At 41.9% G+C, this 24,823-nt stretch overlaps 1 protein-coding gene and 1 pseudogene across 4 annotated transcripts in view; one reads left to right on the top strand and one right to left on the bottom strand.

The window, feature by feature from the left end:
• Positions 1 to 13,337: 13,337 nt before the first annotated feature.
• ZFYVE9 (zinc finger FYVE-type containing 9) overlaps positions 13,338 to 24,823 on the top strand; it is a gene marked incomplete at its 3' end in the record, with an annotated part of 130,264 nt that continues 118,778 nt past the window's right edge. For all 3 annotated transcript variants that reach the window (XM_079777030.1, XM_079777029.1, XM_079777031.1), the window contains exon 1: positions 13,338 to 13,710. The remainder of the gene's footprint in view (positions 13,711 to 24,823) is intronic.
• LOC307103853 lies at positions 23,273 to 24,361 on the bottom strand (annotated as a pseudogene). The gene has a single exon. The product of its transcript is annotated as an uncharacterized misc_RNA (transcript).

Genomic DNA, 24,823 nt, shown 5'->3' on the forward strand with positions numbered 1-24,823 from the left:
AGGCAGGAAGATGCTTCCCTCAAATTGAATTCAGAGTGTGAGTGTGAGGACCAAGGGTGGATGCTGGATCTCCTCCCTCAAAAGGATAGAAGAAAATGAATCTGAATCCTAGGAGCTTCTAGTCATCTGAAACTGTGGGGGAGCATAACGCCAGTGGTCTTGATTTGGCATCTAGAAGGGTTCAGGAAACCTGGAGAAGGGGCTGTGTGTAAATTAATAAAGAGTCCAGAGACGAAACATAATTTTGAAAGGCATTTAGGGAGTCAGAGAAGACTTAGTTAAAGGAACTAAGTTCTCCTCGTCTCAGGACCCCTTGCTTTTTATTAACACAAACTAGAGGCCCGGTGCACGAAATTCGTGCACGGGGGTCCCTCAGCCCAACCTGCACCCTCTACAATCCAGGAGCTCTCAGAGGATATCCTACTGATGGCTTAGGCCCACTCCCCATGGTTCTCTGCTCTCTGCGGGGCCTGGAAGTTTCCCTGCAGCCATGGAGATGAAGCCCCCATGCCCTGCTGTTGCTCTCTGCCTGTTGCCGCCATGTGCCATGTGAAGGAAGCCCCAATGCCCTGCAGTGTGCTCTGTCTGCTGGGCCTAGGGGCTTCCCAGACATGGTCACACTAAGGAAGCCCCCATGCCCTGTTGTCCAGGCTCTGTCTGCAGGGCCTGGGGGTGTTCCCACCGCCACTGCCCACTAAGGAAGCCCCCAAGCCCTGCTGTCTGGGCTCTGTCTGCCATGTCTGGGGACTTCCCTGCCACTGCCCCACTAAGGAAGCCGCCATACCTGGCTTTGCAGGGCTTGGCGGCTTCCCGGCTGCCAAGATCAGGAAGCCAACATGCTCTGCTCTGCTGGCACTGGAGTCTTCCCGATCGCCTCGGTGGCGACCATTGGGAAGACGCCATGCCCTGCTCCTCCGCCGGCTCCGTGTGTGCAGGGCCTGGCGGCTTCCCGCTGCCACAGCACTAAGGAAGCAACCATGCCCTGCTCTCAGTGCTCTGTTTGCTGGTGGGACAGGCCAGACACTCCAGCAGCGGGGCTGAGGGGACTGGGCGCCGCCATCTTGTGGGTATGGGGGCCGCCATTTTGTCGTGGAGTGATGCCTAATTTGCATATTACTCTATTATTAGATAGGATTGTCCTAAGGAGAGGTGGAGATATACACATCAAAGGGTAGGGTTAGGTACAGAATCCATTGTCAGATTGGGGAATTACCTCCTGCTGTTCAGGTGTTTGGCCAAGAGGAAGCAATAACATGTAGATTAAGATGCCCTGAGCTGTCTGGCAGCAAGCAATCAATTTAATGCATCCTTTTCAGGTTTGGGGAAATGCCTTTAGCCATTCCCAACAGGCAATAACATATGTGACTCAGCCCTTGTTGAGTCCCCAAGTTCCATCAACGTTTCGATGAAACTCTTTGCAATTATGCCATGGTGGAACTGGCTTCTGGCAGGAGCAGAAGAGGGGGGATGAGGAGGGAGCAGGAAGCAGGGAGGGCACAGCAGTTGATGACATTCTACCTGCTGAGCCTTATCTCACTAGGTAGGCAAGAGTAGATAAAAAAAAAAAAAAGCTGTGGTACGCCCTAGCTGGTTTGGCTCAATGGATAGAGTGTCAGCCTGCAGATTGAAGGGTCTCAGGTTCGATTCCGGCCAAGGCCACATGCCTGGGTTGCGGGCTTGATCCCCAGGAGGGGGTGTGCAGGAGGCAGCCAACCAATGATTCTCTCTCATCATTGATGTTTCTATCTCTCTCTTTCTCCCTCTCCCTTCCTCTCTAAAATCAATAAAATACATATTTTTTAAAAAGCTGTGGTACATTTACACCATGGAATACTATGCAGCAGTAAAAAGGAAAGATCTCTTACCCTTTGAGACAGCATGGAGGGACCTGGAGAGTATTATGCTAAGCAAAATAAGCCAGTCAGAGAAAGACAAGTATTACATGATCTCACTCACATATGGAATCTAATGAACAAAATAAACAGATGAACAAAATAGATCCAGAGACATAGAAGCATAGAACAGACTGCAGAATCTCAAAGGGAAAACGGAGGAGAGTGGGCGGTTAGGAAGAGATCAGCTAAAGAACTTTTATGCATATTTGCATAACCCATGGACACAGACAATAGGGTGGTTAACGTCTGGGGTGGGGGTTGGGGGCAGGCTAGAAAGGGTCAATGGGGGAAAAGGGGAACATATGTAATATTTTCAACAATAAATATTTAATTTTTAAAAAGAGTTCTGGCAGATCTACTCTGTGCCAGGGACCTGGAATTGTGGGGACTAATAAGTTCTGATCCATAAAATTTCATAACATCACGATGTTATGATCCCATAAGATCAGAACTAGCAGGATCCTCAGAAATTATGTCTAGAATCCTCATGGAATAAGGAAACAGGCCCAGAGAGGAGCAGTGATTTGCCCAAGGGCCACACAGCAGTGAGAGGCAGAATTTAGGGCCCCAGCCTTATTGGGATTTACTTCTCTTTAATCCATGCCAAAGTAAAAGTGACTGAAAGAAGATCCTTTCCCAAAAGCATGCTTTTAAGAGAAAAGAGAGCACCTAGAGGAGAAAGGGGATATAGAGGGAGGAACAAGAGCCTAGAATCTCAGGGTCAACTCTGCCCCTCTCCAGTTTTCTCAGGAGCAGGCTATATCTGGGGATTTAAGAGGTTGTTATGTGGGAGCAGAAGTGAGATTTAATCCCCTTCCTCCACGCAAAAGCACACTTTCCCCATATGGATTTCATATCATACAGAATATCCCAATGTAAAAGGATCTAATTAGTTTCCTTTCTTCTCTTTCTCCTTTCTTTACTCATTATACTAGTACCAGACACAGGAAATATTCCAGTTAACAAAAAGATTGTTTCATGTGTCAGGGGCCATTCATTTATTTTAAAAGCTTATGAGTAAAATCTTAGAAAACTGAAATCTGGGTTCAGATCTTTGCTCTGACACCTGCTGTGTGATCCAGGACAGGTTCTTTTAACTTTCTGAACCTCGGGTTCTTCCAAAGTAAATAAAGAAGTTAGCATCAACCTCAAAAGAGTGTTATGAAGATTAAATGAGAATGCAGATGAAGCCCTTAGTGCAGTGAGATACATTGAGTGCTCATAAATGGTAGCTATTTTTTATTAGTAACTATCACTAATAATAATTCTCTGAATATTTCCAGGCCTGTGCTATAATACTTTTGTGCCATGGGAGACAACTAAATTTTGTGACATCATACCATGGGTTCCAGTCTTGAAACTGGCTCCCTGTACTTGGGCACCCTGTCTCTTTGAGCCTTATTGCCTCATCTATAAAATAGGTTTACCAACCCCTATTCTACTCATCATATGGGACTATTATGGGACTCAGACAAGATGGTACATTCACAAAGGCCTCATCTATATCTATCTATCTATCTATCTATCTATCTATCTATCTATCTATCTATCTACCTACCTACCTACCTATATCAAAGCCAAGTGACCAGAATGACTGGTTGCTATGACGCACACTGTGGCTGGCCAACCGCCCAATCGGGGGCGGGGCCAGCCGGCCAACCTCCCGCGGCCCCTCCCCCCAGCCGGCCTGGCCCCAATTGGCCCAATCAGGGCTGGGCTGGCCAGACTCCACCCATGCATGAATTCATGCATCGGGACTCTAGTAAATTATAAAGGGCTATATGTAAAAGTAAATGTCTATTATTATTAACTAGTGGCCTGGTGCACAAAATTCATGCACTTGGGGCAGGGGAAGTGGTCCCCCAGCCTGGCCTGTGCCCTGTCACAGTGTGGGAACCCCTTGATCCATTGCCCCAAAGAGATCGGCCCCGCCCACCCATCCAGGGTTCCTCGATGGATTGCCCCAAAGAGGTAGGACAGAGCCGGGAGAGGCCTGTGGAGCCCCAGGCCGGGCTGAGGCTTAGGCCTGCGGACCTCTGCACTCCTCAGGATTCCCAATGCATGCATGCGGAGGCCCCCGCCACAGCCCCACCCCTGTCCCCGACACTGCAAGTCGCCACCTGTGCCTGCTGCGCGCACAGCCTGCTGGTTGGTCATCACTGTGATGGTGTTCCAACCAATTTGAATATTACCCTATTATTAGATAGATAATCTGTGGCTCATCTCCCAAGGAGACTCTGGGTAAATAAAATAACATTGAAGTGATGTTTCAAGTAATTGAGGTCAACAAGAGAGGTTTGGTCAGTATGCCAAGTTCTAATCTGATCCTCTCCCATCAGGTGAGGCCTCTGTTTACACCTTACTGAAGAGAGAAGCCTGAATATCTCCCCAATCTCTTCAATGCCTCAGGGTGTAAGGAGAGGAGAGAAAAAAGTCCAAATATAAGACCTAGCTTGTTTGCCTGCTCTATTGCTGTCTGCCCAGATAGGGGAGAGGAATCTGACAAATAGATCTCTTCTTGTGTCCTGATTCTTCTGGCTCCTCCATTCCCCAGGGTAGGTACACAGCATTGTTAGAACCCTGGGGAGAAGGGCTTTTTATTGAACTGATGAAAACTGTTTTACACATCTTCACTGCCCGTTCTCACTTGAGCATGTCATGGAAAACTCATATTCCTGAATACCCAGAGAAGTGGTGTTAAAATGTAAAAGAATAGCACATGATTCAAATATTGACCACCCATCCATTCACTTTTTTGGGTCCTTGGACATGTCACAAGGATCATTGATATCCTTTCTAGCCAGTGGTGTGCTGGTAAATGTTTTAATTACCATCTCTCTGAGTATAGGTCTGACATGAATGCTGGTTAGTATTTTAGTTTATGTTAATGGGTAAGATGAAAGCAAAATAAAAGAAAACAAACAAACAAAAAAACCCAAAGACATATATTGTAACCTCACTTATTTGTCAATAAGATGAGTGACTTATTTGCTGAATCACATAATAGTTTTCAAATGCTGGAAGAATATTTCCTCAATTTTTGCTGTGTTTTTCACAATGTAATAAATAGCTCTAGATACAACATAATTTTTAAAAATATTTTTATTGATTTCAGAGAGGAAGGGAAAGGGAGAGAGAGATAGAAATATCAATGATGAAAGAGAATCACTGATCAACTGCCTCCTACAAAACCCTACACTGGGGGTCCAATCTGCAACCCAGGTATGTGCCCTGACTAGGAATTGGACTGTGACCTTCTGGTTCATAGGCTGATGCTCAACCACTGAGCCATGCTGGCCAGGCTAGATACAACATAACTGTAAGTTTAATCTGCATTATTAACATTTGCTCTATCATTTTCTTAAATCTAAACAATTAACAAAACAAGCCCTGGTATGTAGCATTTGCCAATTTCTGTGATATAAATATTCCCACTATGGCCAATTTCACAAAAGTTTAAAATTTTTACTGAATCCAAATTTTCTACTTTTTTCTTTATTTGCTTGTACTTTTGGTGTCATATTTAAGAAATTGCCATGTTATCTAAGATCACAAAGATTTACATATATGTTTCCTTCTAAGAGTTTTATAGCTTTTACATATAGGTCTTTGATAAATTTCACTTTTATATGTAGTGTGAGGTAAGGTTCAACTTCATTCTTTTGCATGTAGATATCAAGTTGTCCCAGCATTATTTATTTATTTATTTATTTACTAGAGACCCAGTGCACAAATTCATGCACGGTGGGGTCCCTCGGCCTGGCTGGCGATCAGGGCCAATCCGGGTGGTGAGAGGTTGGCCAGGGGGAGGGGCCACGGGAGGTTGGTCAGCCTGGCCTGCGGGATTGGGCCAAAACCAGCTCTCTGACATCCCCCGAGGGGTCCCAGATTGTGAGAGGGCACAGGCCAGGCCGAGGGACCCCACCAGTGCACCATCAAGTCCAGGGAGGGATGCGGGAGGGCTCCAGGGCATGTCCGGCCTGTCTTGCTCAGTCCCGATCAGCTGAACCCCAGTAGCAAGCTAACCTACTGGTTGGAGCATCTGCCCACTGGTGGTCAGTGCACGTTATAGCGAGCAGTTGAGCAGCCTTAGCATATCATTAGCATATTACTCTTTGATTGGTTGAACAGACGACCTGATACTTAGCATATTAGGTTTTTATTATATAGGATTTCTTTTCCCCCCAGTACTATTTATTGATAAGAGTATTCTTTTCCCATTGAGTGGCATATAGCACACTATAATTTAAAATATTTGAAACGTTGAGAATTAAAGTGTTTATTTCTTTGTAAAAAGTTATCAAGAGTAATGTGAACAGCACTTGTCTTATTGTTTAACTTACAATATCAATGACCATATTTTCTATGCTTGGAACATGGTCTTATTTCTTTTAATTTTGAATCAGCTTTCAATATTTTATTCTTTGCATTTTCAACATTATAAAGTATCTCCAAAAGTTTTATCATGAAGTATTCTGCTAAAGTTACTTTCCCTAAGACATTTTCATTGTTTTGGTCACAACTAATGTCCTCATTTATACCAATAAGTTTGCCTTCACTAAGTTCCTCTGGCTGCACAATTAGAGTCTTTTGAATGAAAGGAGTGTCAATATTCCCATGCTCAACTATTTCTTCTCTAATTCCATTTAGGTTCAATTAAAGTTTCACTTCCAGCCTTATCACTTTTTTGTTTCTTTGCTCCATTTGAACTTTATTTTTTGATTATTCATTTCTGTAAAATGTCACGGGTTGTTTTATCACTGGTAGAAAAAGAGGCAACACTCTATATACTTTATTGTCTATGCAAGAATTGAATAACAGACATGCAGTTATCAATCTCTGACCGACTGTGAAAGAGTGATTGATCACTGATCATGATGTGCATCTGTTATTTACATAATGATTTGTGGATTGAAGAGATAGCAGCAAAGTTTGTACTTCATGCAATTACTTATAGTTAATCCACGGTGATTAAACTGGAATTGTGTTGTTGGGGGACTGATGTCATTTAACTAAACTATGGTAACTAAAGCTCTGGCTCATGTGGCTCAGTTGATTGAGCGTCTTCCTATGCACCAAAAGGTCACTGGCCTGATTCCTGGTGGGGTGTGTAAGAAAGGCAACTGATTGATGTTTCTCTCTCACATCAATATTTCTCTCTCCTTTTCCCTCTCTCTAAAGAAATCAATGAAAACATTAAAAAAATAAACTATGGTAACTAAAATTTGTGCATTTCAGAACTGTGCAAAGGGATGCCTGTATTTATTAAATATTTTTATGTAATGTATTATATATTATTTATTATCAGTCTTTATATAAATTCTAAAAATAGCTTTTTTAAATGGCTGTGTTTAACAATTGGCTCATAAAGTTCATTAAAATTTAATAATTGGCTCTCATCAATGCTTTCAGATCATAAATTCCTCAAATTATTTTTTTTTTGAGAGAGAGAGAGATCAATTTTGTTCCACATTTTTATGATTTATTGATTGATTCTTGTATATGCCCTGGCTGGGGATTGAACCCACAACCCTGGCATATCGGAACAATGCTCTAAGCAACTAAGCTACCTGGCCAGGGCTTATGCCTCAATTCCATGAATCCAGTCTTTCCTTCCTTTTCCCTCCCTCAGCCAAAACACAGATACATATACAAATATATTTAAAACTAAGCAAAAATATTCTCTTTTATTCAACTCTAGCCCTATAGAGTCTGGGTCATAGAGCTCAGTGTTTGTACAATGAAGATGAATTTACATACACATGAGAATGCATACCTAAGTTTACATCATTCCCTCATACGCATAATTTGGGTGTAGCACGCCCAAACGAAATAAATACTGTGAGTCATAGGGCTGTAATGGATGCTGACTGCTTGACTGGGCTACTCTGTGCTCCAAAAATATTTTTGTTTATTTGGTTTTCTGATTATGAAAGAATACATGTACATTGGAAAGAATAGAAAGGATATCAAGAAGCTATTAACTCTTATTTTTATTTTTTTTATATTTTATTGATTTTTTACAGAGAGGAAGAGAGAGGGATAGAGAGTTAGAAACATCGATGAGAGAGAAACATCGATCAGCTGCCTCTTGCACACCCCCTACTGGGGATGTGCCCGCAACCAAGGTACATGCCCTTGACCGGAATGGAACCTGGGACCCTTGAGTCCGCAGGCCGACGCTCTATCCACTGAGCCAAACCGGTTTCGGCAAGAAGCTATTAACTCTTTTCTAGAGCCGTAGAGATAGAGATAGGAGATAGTGTTTGAGGTGAAAAATATGAGAAAAGACAAGGGAAGATAATTAACTTTGACTGCCTATCATATATCTGGCACTTTCTCGGTAACTCTTATAATCAGGTACCATGTAAATGATAAAAAACAAGACTCAGAAAAAACAGCATGGAATTAGTGGAGCTGTGAATTGAACTCAGATCTGCTAACTTCAAAGCACAGGCTCTTTTCACTATATTATTATATGATCTCTGTACATGGTGGGCAGCATGGAATAGCCTGGTAGGCTAAAGGAGCCTTGACTGAACTGGACACCCTGAGGTAAGGCCCAGAGATTCAAATGCCTAAATAACGACTTTCCTCCTCAGTCCAATCCATGCTTACATCATTAGAACCCAGGTGGGATTTTTGGTAGTATTTCTGCAACTTTTCTTTAAATCTGAAATTATTTCAAAATAAAAAGTCAAGAAATTCCATTAACATACATTTTGCACTATTTCCTTCTAAATATTATATTTATATATATTTTAAAAATATAAAACATAATTGGGATCATACAATAGTCTTTACTTAACATTATTTTTCTTTGATATTGAATCTTGAGCAGTTTTCAATTTCATTTAAAATTCTTTAAAAAGATAATTGTTAATGGATATATAATATTTCTTGTGTGGAAGTACTATTATTCACTTAATTTCTTTATGGTTTTCCTTACATTTTTATGTCATAATCCCACAGTAAAATATATAAGAAATATCTTTTTGCATATATCTTTGTTCACATATTTGATTACTTCCTTATGCTCAATTCCTAAAATGGGAATTGCTTTCTTCTTTTTAAAATGACTCAAATGACCTAACAAGCTCCCAAACATCCCCAATTTCCTTTTAAAATTTGTGCTGCTGCCCTAGCCGGTTTGGCTCAGTGGATAGAGTGTCGGCCTGCGGACTGAAGGGTCCCAGGTTTGATTTCAGTCAAGGGCATGTATCTTGGTTGCAGGCACATCCCCAGTAGGAGGTGTGCAGGAGGCAGCTGATCGATGATTCTAACTCTCTATCCCTCTTCCTTCCTCTCTGTAAAAATCAATAAAATATGTTTAAAAAAATAAAATTTGTGCTGCTTTACTGATTTCTGACCTGCTGCAGGACTTACCTGTTTGGTAACAGACTGAATTCTAGGTTTGACTCCTGGCTGTGGTTGGTGATTGCAGAGGTGTGTGGGAGACCATAGAGGGCAGCAGAATATTGGGTTCAGTTCTGGGCCGCAGGCCAATCATCTGTTGAAGGGGAATCTTACTCTTTGGTGAGACCTAAAAATTAACAGGAAAGACCTCAAAAGTTACTAAGTGCGTGGGATGCACCGGCTTGATGCACATCAGGCTACAAGCCACAGATTTCATTCATCTTAACATTCCCTGAGGTGTACTATGTGCTGAGATTGGGTGTGGGGACACAGAGATAAATATTGAATCTGGCTCACAGGGCTCACATCTGATAGGTTAGATGTACAAGTAAACAGATATTGACAGTGCAATGATGAGTACTTGTAAATTGGGAAGCACAAGGATTATCAGGAGCATGGAAGAAGATTTGTGCCTCCTTTTATACAAACTTTTATACAGTATATACTCTTATACACAAATATATGCATTCATCCCTCCTTTCTCCTCTTCCTTTCTTCTTTTTATCCAGTTCCCCTGTAATTTGTTAAGCATATAACCTAGACCAGCAATTTTCAACCAGTGTGCCACAGAATTTTTAAAACATGCAATAGCTGACTATTTATTCAGGGGCACTGACCTCTTTTCCCTTAGATTGTCAAATAAAAAAATGACAGGAGCCAACACAACAATAGCCATTTGGTGTGAATGAATCAGCAAAAATATATATTTGTTGGTGTGCCACAGAATTTTATATAATTAGTTTATGTGTGCCATGAGATGAACAAGATTGAAAATCACTGCCCTACACCAAAATGGGTGGTGGTGAAGTTGGAGAGAAATTCAATAAAAGAAATAGAATTTATTGGGCTTATTGAGCAACTAGAGGCCCAGTGCATGAAATTGTGCATGGGTGGGGTCCCTAGGCCTGGCCGGCAATCAGGGCTGATCAGGGCCTTCCAGCTGCCAGCCGGGGCCTTCCTTCGCTCCATGCTACCCCCTGGTGGTCAGCGCATGTCATAGTGAGTGATCAAACTCCCGGTCTCCCAGTGGAACTCCCAAGGGGACACTTTGCATATTAGCCTTTTATATACATACATATATATATATATATATATATATATATATATATATATATGTATATATGTATATATATACATACATATATACATATATATACACACACACATATACACACACACACATATACACAGATATATATATATATATATATGTGTGTATATATATATATATATATATATATATATATATATATATTCCAGGACAGAGACACAAGAACTGTGACTCCTGTGCCACTTACCAAGCCAGGAAATGGATATATTTTTGGCCTGAATTTCCCCCCTTCCCAGTTTTATTCAGGTATAATTGGCAAAAGGCCTGAATTTTAAAGAACAAGTTTTAAAGAGCAAAGAAAATTTTGTTTAGGATGCTACAGCTGAAACTCACTTGAAGAAACCATTCTTAGAGCACTAGCTTCCTATAGGATGGATGTATATGGTATAAAAATGAGAGGGGGGTCTTCCAGGTTGGGAATAGAGATATTTTAGAGTCACTGGATGGATAGTAGTGGAAATCAATGTGAAATTGAGAGTAGGATAACCAAATCAATGGACAGAAGGTCAATGTAGATTAAAATGAAAAAGATTTACAGTAGAGGAGAAAAACAGATGAGAGACATTTAAGAGCAGAGAGCAAAATGGGTACAAAGAGCCAAAACAAAGGAATAATCAGGGAGGTGGTAATGATGATAAAGGAAGCCTCTTTCAGCAACATAGTTTGAATAGAAGAGGAGAAATGTGAAACAAGAGGATACTGGTCCTGGGAACAAATTAATCATCTTTTTAAAAATATATATTTTTACTGATTTCAGAGAGGAAGGGAGAGGGAAAGAAACATCAATTGGCTGCCTCCAGCACGCCCCCTACTGGGGAACAGGCCCTCAACCCGGGAATCCAACCATAACCTCCTGGTTCATAGGTCGGAGATCAACCACTGAGTCACACAGGCAGGGCCAAATGAATCATCTTCATGTAGTTGCTACACCCTGGATAGCATGATTAGTCCTAAACGAACGCAGATTTTCTGGTGGTAGTGAACTAGGCTTGGAAAGCACAGTGATAATGTTAGCTTGCCAAATTGATCTAAGTTAAAGGGCCCATTTCTCTAGACTGAAAATTTTTAGCAACAAGTAACTTACTCTTACAGCATTTTCTGAATATTGCAGAAAGGACTGTTAGGGTATCATATGGGAGACTGAAGGAATCTCAAGGGTTTACTTCAGGTTTTCCTTAGATTGGATGCATTTCACGTGTGAAATGGTGGTAGTGTAGTACTTAACTCATAGAGTTGTTGTGAGGATGATTCATAGTTTCCCTCCGAGCACCAGTTTCTCTGGGTATAAAAAGGGGATAGTGATTTTTTTGGTAATGTGACTCAGAGGTAGGTGGTGCAGGCACACTCAGGATTGTACAGGAACAGCTTTCATGGATTGGAAGAGAGCTGCTAGGTTATATTATCTCTAAGGTGGCTGCTCAATTAGTATTTGAAAGTTCCTGGAGACCGTATATAATTATCTCATTAAGATTTTTTTATTATTAGGACATAACCTCAGGTAAGGTGAGATTGCCTTATAATTTTTTTTTTTTTTAAAGAAAAATATACTGGGTCTCTGCTGACATCTGCTATGCAGTAGAATGTCACAGGATCCAGTGTATTAAGTTCTATTATTCCTCAATGGAGGGATATTATATTAGGGAAATTTTACCCAGACCCAGGATGATGAAAAATAATGCACCCATCTTCTGCACACACACACACACACACACACACACACACACACACATGCACACGCACACACACACCGAGAGAGAAAGAACAAAAGCTGGTGGGAACAATCTTGATCGAGGGTGTTTTGGAACCAACAAGAACTGAAACTAACATTTGAATACCTTCTATCGGCCAGTTCCTTTACCTAAATTATCTCCAGCCTTCACAATAACTGGCAAGGTAAGCACGAGTAAACGGAGGGTGGAAATAATTAACTTGCCTAGGGTCATAAAGTTAAAGACAACAGAGGCTGGAATTGGTAGTGTTAGGATCTGCCACCAAAATCCCTGCTCATTGTACCGGACTACTCTACGTTAAAATAACGTAGTATTTGGGAAAATTGGGGACAAGAGGATAGGGAGAATTTCTCTTTCCCTCCTTCTCCTCTAACAGTCTTTTTGTTTATTTTGTTTTTGGCTCTGATGTTTGCACCCTAGAGTTTGAGTGGGGTCGAACACGGGGTATCTAAACAGAATGATTCCATAGCCCCCACTAGATAACACCTGCCTCCCTTCAGGGCCTTACCTGAGATTTGGCAGGGGAGGGGGTAAGGATGGGGTGGAAGAGTAGAGGTGGAGATCGGGGAGGGGATTAGTTAGAAAAGGTGCATACTTCTTTTCTTTCAATTGTTTATGAATTTCAGGACAACCGGTTGGCTATTCTCTTCTCTCGCTCAAAATAGTATTAGTTTTAATTATGGGGGAGGTTTCAGTGGTTAAGGTTTGGTATCTGCTGGAAATTTCTGTAAATGATCCCAGCAGATCCCAAAAAAGTTAAGGTCAAAGACAATTCCTTCATCTGTTTTGGGAGAGGACTGTGCGTGTGTAAAAAGGTTGGTGCTGGGCCCCTCTTCTTACACCCAGACACACTGAAGGGTCCCCCTGATTCCCTCCACGAGAGAGGAAGAGCGAGGAGAGTCCCTCACACTCCTGCTCTCAGGTGCGGGTCCGAGAGAGTGACCAGGAACGTTCTTGTTCCTCCTGGGGTGACGGAAAAGGTGCAAAGGGGCTTGGGGTCTGAGGACGAGGACCAGGGTGGGTGGGGGCACCCGGCCGGCGGGGACCTAGGGGCTTTCGCCTCCCGGAGGCGTCGCCGGGGGCGGGCGGGAGGCCGTGGGCCGAGCTGGGAGCGCGCCGCCCCGCCCGCCCCCCCAGCCGCGCTCCCGGCGTTCCCAGCCGCTCGTGCCTGAGCGGCGCCGCAGTCCTCGCGCCGTAGCCCGGCGTGGGGTGCAGGGGGCGCTGTGGCCCAGCGGCGCCGGCGGCAGGAGCAGCCAAGGCGACGCTGGAGGCTCCGCGGAGGCTCCCCGCCTGCGGCACCGCGGTCGTCCCGCCGCAGCCTGGCGCCCCCGACCCCGCTCCGCTGAGCGCCTCCGCTGTCCGCGTGGCTGCGGCGGCCCGGGAGCCCGATGCGGCTCGGCGGGTGCTGGGCCTCAGCAGCAGCGGCGGCCGCAGCCCCCTCAGGAGTGGGAAGCTGCGCGGCGGCGCCGGGGCAGCGCCGGTTTCCCCCCGTTGGAGGCTGCGGGCTCGGGGACGACCCCCCCGGGATATGCTGAGGCGACGGCGGCCGCGGCTCGAGGTGAGTGTGCGCGGCGCGTCCCGGGCTCGCCGGCCTCGGCCTCCGGGGATGGCCGGGGCGGCAGCCCTCTAGCCGGGCGGCGGGGAGTCCGGCCCCTGCGGCAGCCTCCCCGCCACCCCAGCCCCGCGGCGGGGGCCTCAGCCTTTCTCCCGGCGCCCCCGAGGAGGCTGGAGGCGCGTGAGGGGCGACTAGGCCCCGCGCCGCCGAGAAGCCCTGGCCCGGCCTGGGTTCCGGCGCCGCCCGGTGTGGAGCAGGGGCTGGCGGGGGCACGGGCGCCCCTCGGGTGGGCCCCGCGCGGAGCGCAGCCTCTTGTCCCGACCCTGCCCGTCCGCCCCCCGAGGCGTGCCGAGGACGCCTGTTTGCCGACAGCCTCGGCTTTCCCGCGCCCCCCGCACCGAGTCCCGCAGAGGCGGGGGGTGGGGGGGGGGTGAGGAAAGGCGGGGGGCCCGGGGGGGGGGTGCGGGATTGGAGTGCTGGAAGTGTGGGCCCCGTCAGCCCCGGGTGCCCCTGGAGTGTCCTGTACGGGTCTGATGGGCTGAAAAGAACCTTTTGCGTCTTATTTGAGGTGAAATTTCATCACCTGCCGGGAGCTCATCCCTGCCTTCTTCTGTTACATTTTGTCTCGCAGCGTGGTCTGCCTTGGAGAAAGCTCCAGCCCCAGCTTTGCGATGATAAATGCTCACAATTATTTAAAAAAACACAACATACATATATTCTTACAAAAGTCGTTTCCCTCTTCTCCCCCCCTGTAAGTGTATGTTAATGCTTCAGTCCTTGGTACAGAAATGGTCTACCTAAATAGATCCCTAGAATGGATGACGAGAGGATTTTTAAAAGTCGTGCTATCCTAGTAAACAGATACCCGGTGGAAAGGGGACATATTCTGAATGTCAGAAGTTAAGTGATTTGTTCTGGTATTCGTGTAATAGAAAAGGTAATGACTAGTGATTACACTTTACTGCCCCTTTGCCAGGTTTATAGGTGTTTAGGGTTTCTGATAAATGCGGTTAAAAGTTGTTCTTGTTTTCTTATTATGTAGGTGAAGGTTGTGGGATTGATAAGGACTTTTAAAACTTTTATAAACATGAAAAAATAAATATGCTTATTGTTGAAAACTTGGAAAGTACAGAAAGGCACTGTACAGATTCTCCATAAATATTTAATAATGGGGGAAAGGTCACCTATAATCTCATAGTACATTTTTATGGTCATTTAAAGTTTAAATGTTGGGCTTGTACTGTTGGTGATTGTTAAATTATTCTGCATATTAGGCTCAAAGATAAAAGACTATTCCGTTTTACTGTTTAACATACAGGCATTTGAATAAGACCTATACAAATGTTTTACTAAATTCTGCTGTAATCATAGTTGAGTTCATCAATAAAAACAGAATAACATGGGTAGCTACCTAAAAGACCCCTGACTTTTTACCACCTGTGCCGCATGCGAAGCTCCTGAAGTCTAGGGAGGTTTGGTGTAGTAAATGTTTTTGAGGACCTATCCTGTTACATGCAGTACCCTTACATTGTTTTTGTAAGATTTTGCTCAAATACTTATGGTTGTAAAAAATTGGCTTGATTAAGAAAATTTTTTTTGTAGATTAAATTGGGTTTTAAAAAGCCCAATCCAGTTTTTCTCAGTGTGTCCCTAGAGACTACCAGCATTAGAATCAGTTGAGGGTGCTTATTAAAAGATGCAGATTCTGGCCCCTTGAATCAGAATTTCTAGGGCCCTGGCTTGGTAGCTCAGTTTGTTAAAGCATTGTCCGGATATGCCAAGGTTGTGGGTTCTACCCCCTGACCCCCTATACAAGAATCAACCAATGAATGTATAAGTAAGTGGAATAACAGATCAGTGTCTGTCTGTGTCTCTCTCCCTTCCCCTCTCTAAAATCAACATAATGTTAAAAATTTCTAAGAATGATGATGGCCCAAGGATCTTAATTCTTATCAAGCTCCCCTATTCTTAGTCCTACCACAGTTTGAGAAATCCTTGATACAATAAAGTTTAAAGTTAACTAACCTTGGCAAGCTGAATGAAAGTATGGTGTCTGTTTTCTAGTTAAATTACCAATCAGTCTTAAGTGGCAATATAGTCATTTCTCTTAGCAACAGATAGTGGTGTTTTAATCTTAGAGAAAAGATATTTCAAGGGACAGCTGATTCAGTCAACAAACATTTGAGAGCCTTTTGTGGTAGCTGTGTTGTTAAAAAAGAATACCTGGCCATTTATTTTGGTTCTCATCTCCTTGGACCTCAATGTTATTGTCTGTAAAATGCAGGTAGTTATACTTATCTTGCAAGCCTTTTAGGGTAAGTATATCTGAAAAAATTTGTAATCCGTAAAAGATAGTTATAAAATTTTAGCTTTATTTAAAAAAATTATATTTTTATTGATTTCAGAGATGAAGGGAGAGGGAGAGAGAAGCATCAACGATGAAAGAGAATCATTGATCGAGCCTGCAACCCAGTCATGTGCCCTGACTGGGAATCAAACCGTGACCTCCTAGCTCTGTGGTCAGCAAACTTCGGCTCACGAGCCACATTCGGCTCTTTGGCCCCTTGAGTGTGGCTCTTCCACAAAATACCACGGCCTGGGCGAGTCTATTTTGAAGAAGTGGCATTAGAAGAAGTTTAAGTTTAAAAAATTTGGCTCTCAAAAGAAATTTCAGTCGTTGTACTGTTGATATTTGGCTCTGTTGACTAATGAGTTTGCCGACCACTGAGCTCATAGGTCCATGCTCAACCACTGAGCCACACTGGCCAGGCAAATTTTAGCTATTAATTTTAAGTGCCAGGTGCTTTCTTCAGTGTTCTGGGAAACACAATAATGACCTAGGTCTCTGCTAGCAACTAGCTAATTGTAGAAGCAGGACATATTTAGTTAACTGTTATAAGGCAGGGTTAGACAGGTGTTGTAATTGGGTGGCATATGCTAGATCGCTCGTTAAGGCTTCTATGTTTAATGTAGTAGCTTGCCTGTAAGAATATTAATAATTTTTATATATTATCTTTCTTTTCTCTTCCAATTCCTGATTCAGTGTTTTATTCTTTAAGGAGGTAATTATATATATTGCCTGGTAAGTGATAGTTTTATTTATTTTATTTTTTTAAATTGATTTTAGAGAAGAAGGGAGAGAGAGAGAGAGAGAGAGAGAGAGAGAGAGAGAGAGAGAGAGAGAGAGAAAGAAACATCAGTGATGAGAGAGAATCATTGATTGGCTGCCTCCTGCACACCCCCAACTGGGGATCGAGCCCGCAACTCCTGCACGTGCCCTTGACCGGAATCAAGGAATCAAACCCGGGACCCTTCAGTCCGCAGGCTTACGCTCTATTTATTGAGCCAAACCGGCTAGGGCTAAGTGATAGTTTTATATAAACTCCTTAGAAAGACAGAATGAGTGGAGATGATCCCATTTCTTCCTCTGTTGCTAAGTTACCACTATTCATTTCATTCAGTAAACTTTTATTTGGTACCTGTTATATGCTTGACAGAGATTAGTTGCAAAGGCACAATTTAAGCCTCAATTTTCTCTTCTACAAAATGAAGCTGATAATACCCACCTTATAGGATCATTGTAAGGATTAAATGATATAATGTGTAAATCAGAGCTATGATTTAGTCCCAGCAGTCCCAGTAAGTCATTATTACTCTGGAAGTAGAAGATATGCTTCTTGTTTACTTCTTTTTGAAAGAGCTTGAAAGATCATTATTTATTTATACAGTTTACTACTAAGAAATAAAATCAATATGACCATTTTAAAGTATTAGAAATTGCTGAATTAAGGAGGAACCAAGGTGTCAGTAGTTAGTATTTTAATTGTGTAGTTAGTAGAAAATCTTATACTTTATGATACTAAATACATTTTATTTAATAAAATAATTAAAATGCTATTTATAAAATAATTCCAATTATGCAAATTAGTAGTATTTACAATTTTTTTCTTTTGAATTATTATAAATAGCCCATTTATAGAACTGAACTATTAGAAAAATTAGAACAATATATAATGATTTGTACTTATGAAATACTTTTTGAGAGCCTTTAATTAGGTAAAGATGAGGAAATCTCTATGGACATGTTGAAATCAAGAAAAGGCATCAAATTCATATTGGGTAAGGGAAAAGGAGAACTTAATGTTAATGGGGATCTTGAGGCATTTAGGATTTTATATTGCAAAACTATTTTTAAAGTTGTCTTAAATTTTTTCTGTTAATTATCTTTTAGTTTAATATCCATATATTTGTTTACTTAAGCTTAAAACATACTTTACTGGACCTAGGCTATTGGCTATAATAGTTTCTTTAGTTGGAAATTCTATAGTGATTTGTTATCTTTTCTCCTTTCTTATTATTTATGATGACATATCCTTAAGGATACACTTTTTAAATATCTATGATGGTAGTTTTGTTGCATTTAAAAAAATATAGAAGTAGTAAATCCATGCCCTAGATTTAAAAATATTAATTTTAAATGGAAATATATTACCTTTCAGAGGAAGGAGCCTTAGGAACTAAGATAAAAGAAAATAGTAAGATGAGTCTAGAATTTTTCATAAATTAGGGAAAGTTTGGGTATATTCAGCCTTGGATTTTTCTGGCAGTTTGAAATAATATTAACTATAAAGAGGCTGTAAAATGTGAAGTGAAGAATTATATATATTTCAGTTAAATTTAGAGTATTAGGAAAGGCTCTATTTTTATTTTTTGTTTAAAGTATTACATAAGGCTCTATTTTTTGTAATATCTTTATTGAGATATAATTCACATACTATACAATGTACACATTTAAAGTATAAACTTCAGTGGCTGGTTAGTCACAGAATTGTGCAAATATCACTATATAATTTTAGACATTTTCATCACTCTAAAAAGAAACCCATTCCCATTAGCAGTCACTTCCCAGATCATCCCCTCAGTCTTCCCTGCCCTTAAGCAACCACCAATGTACTTTCTGCCTCTGTGGATTTGCATATCTATTCTGGACATTTTCTATAAATGGAATCACAATATGTTCTTTTACTTAGCATAATGTTTTCAGGGTTCATCCATGTTACAGCATGTATCAGTACTTAATTTCTTTTTATTGTCAAATAATATCCCATTATATGGATGTAACACATTTTATTTATCCATTCATCACCATAACCATCATTCATAACCAGAACTCAGTGGAACTGGTCAACCATATTGGGTGATGATGGGAATAGTGGTGTGGGGGCTTTAACTATAAAAAGTTGTGTTCTAAGAATATTGTTTAAGAAAAGGCAATTGTAAGCCTTAGTTTTAGTTTTCCTTTAACTGCTAAAATATTTCTAAAAAGTTAAGAGTCCAGTTGTATATTTAGCTATTAATGTTTCTAAGCATTAGACTGACAGATTTTAGCGATTGCTATTACCTCTCCATGATATATAATTCTATATACATAAAGATTAGTCATTGCTCTTTATTCTTATGTGTAGTATGGTCCCTATTGTTTGTTTCCAATCAAGTCATTAAAGCTTTTCTATGAGATTTTTGTAGAACATAGTTCAGAGTCAACAATAATGACTTGCTAATGTTTCTAATATTATTTCCAAATAGTAAGTACTGTAGGGAACCATGTTTGAGTTAACAAAGTGCAAGTTTTGGACCTTCATTCTACACACAGTGGATCACCCAAAGTATTTTCCCACTTGATTTGATCACTTTTAGATCCTTTAATAGTAACTTTGAACTGAGTGAGCTGAAAGGCTTCCACTAGTTTGTTATACAGCCTTTTAGTTGCTTTGGATACCATAATTTCTATATAATGTTAAAGAAGAATTAAGTTCTGGAGTGTTTTTGCTGCAATTAATGAAAAGGTATGCATTTCTATTTGTAATATGGTTCTTTTCTACCTCTTATGATTGTTTAGTAGTATCTGCCAGCATTCCTTTTATTAAAATGAATAAAGAGTAAATGGTATATATTTTTTATTTATTATTGTTTCAAAGCACAGCAGACCTGTCTCAAAATTATCTTTATTAAAATAAAAAGCAAGCAGTATGAAAATTTTTTGAGAATATTTTGTCAGGGTTTATGTAAACTCTAATATCCATTTTTAATTTTCAATTGAACATGAAAAACAACCCCTAAAAAGAATTGAAGTAAAATACTTTGAGAGAAAAACCTTAAAACTTCAAAATATATCATCTAACCTTTTTGTGATTCTGGTGATGTAATAACTGCCCATAGGCTTAAAAAAAAAAAAAATTAGCAGCTGAGGTAAATTGTTGGTTTTTTTTTTTGCATGTGCCCTTGATCAGAATTGAACCTGGGACCTTTTAGTTCGCAGGCCGACGCTCTATCCACTGAGCCAAACCAGCTAGGGCCTTTTTTTTTTTTTTTTTTTAAGGTTGATTCTTTAATATGGCACAGACCTTCATGATTTGGTTCTAACCTGATCATCCCTCACTCCTGTTTCTACATGCTCCACTACCTAATCCTTCCAAGATTCCAGGTTTATGAAGTTTTTCTTGATTTCTTTGACCTTGCATTTCTTGTGTAATATAAAAGCTTTGTCAACAATGTGCCACCTTCTGCTAGGTGTGTCACATATGTTATTTCTAATTCTTAAAATGACCCTATAGTATCCATAGTGTTATGCCTATTTTGCAGCTGAAAGAACTGAGAGTCTCGGGAACTCACATATGTGTCAAACCATATAGCTCTGCCTATAAAATCCACATTCTTTTTCATCTTGTGAACCTCCCTACGTGTTCTGTATTTGTTTTATTTTAGGATTTTCCATACTGCTTGATGAAATATTCATATTAGGAGAGCACAAATTTAGTTGATTGACTTTGGTGGATATTTTCATGTAGCATTTTGTATAAGGAATAGGTGTGTGTGTGTGTGTGTGTGTGTGTACTTGAGAAACTTCAGCTTCATATACTGGTATTTAAAAAAATTTTATTGTGCCGAAACCGGTTTGGCTCAGTGGATAGAGCGTCGGCCTGCGGACTGAAAGGTCCCAGGTTCGATTCCGGTCAAGGGCATGTACCTTGGTTGCGGGCACATCCCCAGTAGGGGTTGTGCAAGAGGCAGCTGATCGATGTTTCTCTATCATCGATGTTTCTAACTCTCTATCCCTCTCTCTTCCTCTCTGTGAAAAATCAATAAAATATATATATATATAAATTTTATTGTGGTAAAATACACCATATACTAGTAGTTTTGAAGCAGATAAAAATGCCTGCTTTGCTATTATTAGAAAAATGTAATAACTGATCTCTGGACCTCATTTCTCTGATCTGAAAATGAGTGGTGGACTAGATGTTTACATCCCCTTCAACAGTTAGTATTCTATTCAGTGATTCTAAAGAAGTGAATGAAAAAATAAATAACATGTAGACAACTCCAGGCAATGGTGAATAAATGTCATTAATGAAATAACAGAATGAGGGTGGCGGTGGGGGTGGTAGCAATGGGCTCTGGATAGTGGCTAAGGAAGATAGAAGAACCAAGACCAAGGGATTGTAATTTATATAAAAGTTTTTCCTGTAATAAAGGAAATATATTTCTGAATAAAAACATGGAAATTCTGGAAGTTAGCTGGATGAATGAATAGCTTGTTACTGAGGCCTCTTCTTTCTCTATTAGCCCCTTTCTTCTGTGCTTTTTTTTGTGTGTGTGTGTGATAGTGTGTATATGTGTTTGAGAAAAAAAATGCATGTAGAGATGTGTTATGAAAACTAGAGGTCCGGTGCATGACATTCGTGCATGGTGGCGGGGGGTGGTCCCTCAGCCCAGCCTGCGTCCTCTCGCAGTCTGGGACCCTTTGGGGGATGTCCGCCTGCAGGCTTAAGCGTGATCCCCCTGGCAGTCAGACATCCTTCTTGCAGTCCGGGGCTCTCGCAGTCCAGGACCCCTCGCTCCTTACTGCCCGCCTGCAGCGGATGCCGGAGAGGCTCCCGCCTTCGCCGCTGCGCTCACCAGCCATGAGCCCGGCTTCTGGCTGAGCGCACTGACCACCAGGGGGCTGCTCCTGCATTGAGCGTCTGCCCCCTGGTGGTCAGTGTGCGTCATAGCGACCAGTCGTCCCATGTTTGGTTGATTTGCATATTAGGCTTTTATTATATCGGATAGGATAGGATAGCCAGGTCACTAGTAGCACTTGGAATAAAGCTTTTATATTGCTCATAAAGTGAGAATTCAGTAATTAAAATGGGGATCAGTAATTGTAAATCTTCACAGTTTGTTGATAAAGCAAAAGAGGGCATGTTTTGCATTAAAAAAGCATGAGATACATTTTATTTATGTATTTATTTTTTCTTAATAAAAACTGAATTTTAATCAAAGTGTAATCTCTGCAGAAACATACATCTGGGAAGGGCAGATGGTAAAGAGACATTCCACCACCCCCCCATTTTTTATTTTTTATTTTTTAAAATATATTTTATTGATTTTCTACAGAGAGGAAGGGAGAGGGATAGAGAGTTAGAAGCATTGATGAGAGAGAAACATCGATCAGCTGCCTCCTGCACGCCCCCCCACTGGGGATGTGCCCGCAACCAAGGTACATGCCCTTGACCGGAATCGAACCTGGGACCTTTTAATTCGCAGGCCGACGCTCTATCCACTGAGCCAAACCGGTTAGGGCTCCCCTCCTCCCCCCATTAAAAAAAAATTAAATTCTTTATTGTTTAAAGTATTCCATAAGTCTCCTTTTCCCCCCATTGATCTCTCCCCGGACGCCCCTCCACCCCCAGCACATGCCCTCACTCCCCACCCCCACTTATGTGGAGATGCTTTTTTTTTTATTGCATTCTAATCCTAGATTTATTCAACACAATTATTTTACTCTACACAACAAAGTATAAACACATTATCTAAAATGCTACAAAGTTACAAAAAAAATTCAAAACAGAAAATCCATAGTACTGACTGTACAATAATAGCCGAAAAAGCAATGTACATGTTGCCAAGGTAACCCCAAAGACCACCACGAAGGGGGAGAAGGTCTGTGATGACCTTGCAGACCAAATTTGCTCACCAATTTTAGAGAAAAAGGAGATGTGCCATATGGATGTATGTACATGACTACATGTGAAAACAGAACCGTTTACAGCAACTAACATGGGATGTTTAACTCTAGAGGTCAGAAGAACTCAAGCAGGGGAGTATGGCTAGGTTAATAGGAACAGCAGCTGCATAAAAGCATGCCTTTTCCTGAAGGATCCTCAGGCTACTAGACTGGCCCTAGGTCATCTGTGGAATGGAAAAATGTGCTCCCAGGCTGGGGTGGCACTGCCACCTGGAACCCTGCTCTGTTCCGGTTGCCTCTGCCACTAAATTGACTCTCAGAGACTGGAAACGTGGGAACTTTCTAGACAGGAAACTGGAGAGCATCTTCATAGGCACAACCCCAAATCAACACTTCTGCAGCCAAACTTGGCCTTCAGAGGAAACGTCTCAATGCTCCTTTGGAAGCCTGTCCCTGAGTGAGGATTTGTTTCCTACTCACTGTCCTTCAGCTAGAAAAGTGACAGAACTGAGTTGGATGGGATATAAGTTTCGGGGCAGAGCTTCGGTGGCTTGTTTATTGGGAGGAATTGGAGCTCGAGCGGCTCCTATGGTGGTGGAGGCCGGGGGGATGGGATCGCCGAAGCCGCGGGGAGTGTGACCTTCTCTTCATCCATGGAGGTGACCGACGCCACATGGGCGGTGGTGGTAGCATTCTCCTGGGAGGGCTGAATCGCCTAGGGGGTGGCCTAGGCCAGGGGGCCAGCACAGCAGTGGCGGTGATTTCCTGGCCATCAATTTGTCCACCATCCATGTGCTTCGGTGCCTTCTCATCTTCATCTGGATTCTCAAACAACACGTATGCATAGCCTTTAGATAGATGGGGGTGCATCCTTTCTACAGGCATGTCAATCATTTAAATTTTCCCATAGGTGGAGAATATCTCCATGATGTGATCCTTGGTCACATTCCTGGTGAGTCTACCAATGTGTACTTTTAGGGGAAGGACTCCGCCTTTTCCTTTCCTTTTCATCTCTTTTGGGTGGTTTGGATTTGGATTTGTTGAGCAGCCTGTTGTCATGTCTGCGCCGAAAAGGAGTTGAGAGTCGGAAGAGCTGCTGGAACTGGAGCTTCAGGATGTGCTGGAACTTCCTGAGCGGCTTGATGCTGATAAAGAGCTAGATCCTCTGCTTGAGCCAGTGCTAGTACTGGAGCCAGAGCTGGACCGAGACCTGGTGCTGCTGCTACCACTGGAAGGGCTGCGCCTCTTTCAAGTTTTATCCCTGCCACGATCCTTTTCGCTCGACTCCTTGGTGGCCCCTTCTCCTTGGTGGCCCCTGTATCTTTAGAGCGATCCTTGGACTTCTCATCAGAGCAGTCTTTGCGTTTGGTAGGAGAAGGAGCCATCTTCCCACCACCGCGACTTCGTCCTGCTGTCCTGCTCTCCTCAGCCCCTGAGGTCGGCACTGCTCTGTGGAGATGCATTTTACTGTGAAAACTTTTACATAGTCTTCCCACCCTCAAGGTATTGGAGATGCTAATATTGACATATAGATAGACAGATTATGTCTTTACTACCTGGGGAATTGTTGAACAGCTAGAAAATTGTTCTTGTTAGCTTTTTCTGGAGTCCTTACTTCAGTGAATCTTAACTTTGGGAAGAAATCATTGTACACCAGAAGCAAGAAAGTGTTCTTTAATCAAATGAATTTGGGTTTTGCAAATACACATTAGTATTTTTAAAATGAAGGGGTAAAAGTAAAGGAACTTGTTTAATTTTGTTCAGCAGTGTATTACCCAAACTTATTGGCTGAGGAACCCTTTTCTCCCCCATAATACTTAGTATCTTTTACTGATCTAGGTCAACTTTAATCTCTTTTATAAATCTCAACCTTAGGTGATAGGCCCTGCTTACTTCCTAAAGGACCTCATTCTATTGTTGGTTACTGCTAATTATTAGAAAATAGCTTTTATATTTAGCCAAAAATCTTCTTTTCTCTCATAGCTATCCTTTTGTTGTTTTGCTCTCTAAAATTATACAGAATAATTACTCTCATCTTAATATCTGAGGATGACCAAGATAATGAAGGCTTTGGAGTCATACTGCCTGAGCTCAAATTTTAATTCC

The sequence above is a fragment of the Cnephaeus nilssonii genome (genome assembly GCF_951640355.1).
Source record: "Cnephaeus nilssonii genome assembly, chromosome: 7".
NCBI lineage: Eukaryota > Metazoa > Chordata > Mammalia > Chiroptera > Vespertilionidae > Cnephaeus > Cnephaeus nilssonii.